The 2,941-nt window shown below is 40.0% G+C and overlaps 1 long non-coding RNA gene across 1 annotated transcript; it reads right to left on the reverse strand.

Moving 5' to 3' along the window:
- Window positions 1-408: 408 nt before the first annotated feature.
- Window positions 409-1,114, reverse strand: LOC147900209 (uncharacterized). The gene is made up of 2 exons (XR_015541356.1): window positions 989-1,114; window positions 409-746 (listed from the first exon to the last, which is right to left on the reverse strand). It is a non-coding gene; the product is annotated as an uncharacterized LOC147900209 (long non-coding RNA).
- Window positions 1,115-2,941: the final 1,827 nt, after the last annotated feature.

Raw genomic sequence — 2,941 nt, forward strand, 5'->3', positions numbered from 1 at the left:
GAGGGGGGCTGAGGAGAGGAGACGTAGCTAGAGGGGAGAGGCGGGCTGAGCGGAGCAGGGCTGCGAGGGGCTGGGGAGAGGAGGGGCGGCGAATAGACTAGGTTAATAAGGGAGCGGGGAATAGATTAGTTTAATTTTAATTAGATTAGATTAATTGCCAATGGACTATGTTAATAAGGGAGCGGGAGAGAGAGGCAATGAATACAAATAGGAACAGGAGCGATCAGTACAGATTATTAGAAACATAAGCTGATTAGTACAGATGGAGTGTATCATGTATGGACGACAAGCTGATCTCAAACCTGTGAAACTTGTTTTAGGAAACCTTAATGATCCGAAGGTACACCTCAATCCCAATACAAGTTCCTGTTGATTCTAGTCTACGAGAGTAGAGTATTACGCCTGCTACGATTTTATCAAATCTGGACTCCCCGCCGAACTGCCTCTATATGACGTTCGGGAACCCCATAACGCTTCATGAATTCAGTCATCGTGGCTACCGTTACGCGGTGACCAAACCCAGTTAGCCCAGTATGCAAATCCAGATAGTGTCCTTCACCATCTGCGCAGATCTTATAGCATATTTCATTCACTTCGTCTGAAGTATCTGCTTGCCACATCAGACGCGAGTCTGTAACAGCGAGGAAGTATCCACTTATGTTATCAAAGCCATACGCAACTTTGAGGTCGCTAAGTTCGTGCCTTCCCATAGCAAAACGTCTATCGGGAACGCTTTTCCAAAGAGCCTGGATCATTCAACAGTATGAGAACATTTCTAACTGTTTTGAGGTAGGTCACAACTACATCGAATGAACAAGAAGAAACCCAAAACTTTTGAGTCATGCGGTGATATAGATGTATCCAACGCAGTGGCAGAGGAAGCATGATGCACAGAGCTAAAAAGTAGTGCAAGTTAAGCAAAGGCAACGCACAGACTCCAGAGCTACAAAGTACACGACGGTGGTGCAAGTTAAGCAAAGCGACATACCTGAGAATAGAGCCAGAGCGTTTGCGAGGACGCGTGGGGCGATCTACAATTTACAATGGGATGAAGGTTTGTACTTAGGAGTGAAACTCGGGCGTGGAAGTTACGCCCCCCATTGACGTTGCTAAGGATGAGATCGACATCTAAGGTGTTCGTTCACCTATGCATCTAAGAGCAGGGGCCAAGTGCGCTTTAGATCCAAACTCACATCCAAGGTCGCAGGGCGGTGGTGGTTTGGACCGGGAACATGCAATAGCGATGACTTATTTGGACGTTTTCCCATGATGCATGACTTAATCATTTAAAGGAAATTCTAAGAGAGCTATGTAAGAGAGGTGTCATATCAATGGCTCTCAAGGATATAGGAAATAGCACCCTGAGGTCTAGAGCATAGAGTGCTATTTCCTGTGGTCCCCATTATTTTCTCTCTATTTCTCACGTATTTCCCATGGTACATTTTGCACAGCTTAAGGAAAATAGCTATTTCTTATGCATTTCCCACCTATGACATAAGCCCCTAGCAAATTTGGAAAATACGAAGCTACAAAATCCACAAAGCATAAATTCTTATAAACTTAAAAAACACATATCATATTTTTCAACAAATGTTTTTGTTTATTTATTATTGGTATAAGAATCCCTAAAACATGTAATATCACAATTGGTTTAGGCTTGAAATAGGCATAATCGAAAGGATTATATAAACAAACTTCTACTAATTGGCTTCTTCCCCTCCATTAGAGATGAACCATCAAATAGTTCTTATCTTGCACCACGTAGTTCAGGAATGTAACACCCAGACATAATATACCAAGCAAGAACAATACTACACTTTGTTGAAGCCCCTGCGTGGCCAGCAATCCTTGATCTCCTTCACTATATCCTCACCATCACGAAAAGGCTATATCAGAGAAGCTAACTCCTTTGCACAAGAAGCATGACCACCAACAAAAGTACAACATCAATCTTTTCACCAACCTTCAATGCACAATCAACGGATTTTCAATAGACATGAGAAGAATCTGGAACAGCAGAACCACCCCTTCAACATTCTTTTTATAAACACTAATTTTCTCATGAAAGCTCTTGGAAAATTTCATGAGATTTCCATCAGCATAAACATTAGAGGAACAGATTCTCTAACAAGATTATACTCTTGATAAGACCCAACACTCTCATGGCTCTAGTGATAAGAACTCCCATTGCTAGAGCAACCTCCCTAAGACTCGTTCAGGTCACAGTTGTGGTTCATACACCATCCATCGTATTCTAGACCAAAAACCTGAAAGTTTTCTCTCCAATTGAATTTTGATTGTAAGAAACCAGTCAAAACAATAAACCAGTAAGGGAAAACCATTAAGGAAAAAATAGAGAAAAATCATACACCTAGTAAAACACACTAACTCTTCAATCAAAGTCTCATGCGACTATAGAAAAAGATGTAACAAATACGTGTTACCTTACGGGGTCACACATCATATGTAAATATAGCATGCAGGTTCAACACAAGGGTTTTTTTAATAACAAAAAATCATAAAATTTTACAAAAATATACTTATAGAAGTGGTTTTTCAATTGTCAGATTGAAAAATTTTGTGTAAGTTTGTATAGAAAAGGGGTCATTTTAAGAACATTGTATTCAAAAATTTTGGAAATTTTCTTTTGTTTTCCAAACCAATAACTGCCACTTGACATTGACCTAGTAGACTCAAAAACTGGTGTTTTCACAACACCACATATTCACCTTCATACAATTGTTGCATAAATAAATAAAAATAGAGGTGTGGTGGGGAAGAGAATATGAGGGGGAGGAAAATTCATTTTTTAATATAGTAAGGGAAAAATCACTTGGTGGGTGTCCCATACATTTGATGTCATCACACACCGACCAAGTAATTTCTCCCATACAATAATACCATAGCTGAACCCTCTTCTAGAGTGAAATTTGAATTAGAT

The sequence above is a fragment of the Dipteris shenzhenensis genome, chromosome 7 (genome assembly GCF_047967505.1).
Source record: "Dipteris shenzhenensis isolate YYH24624 ecotype China chromosome 7, Dip_SZ_1.0, whole genome shotgun sequence".
NCBI lineage: Eukaryota > Viridiplantae > Streptophyta > Polypodiopsida > Gleicheniales > Dipteridaceae > Dipteris > Dipteris shenzhenensis.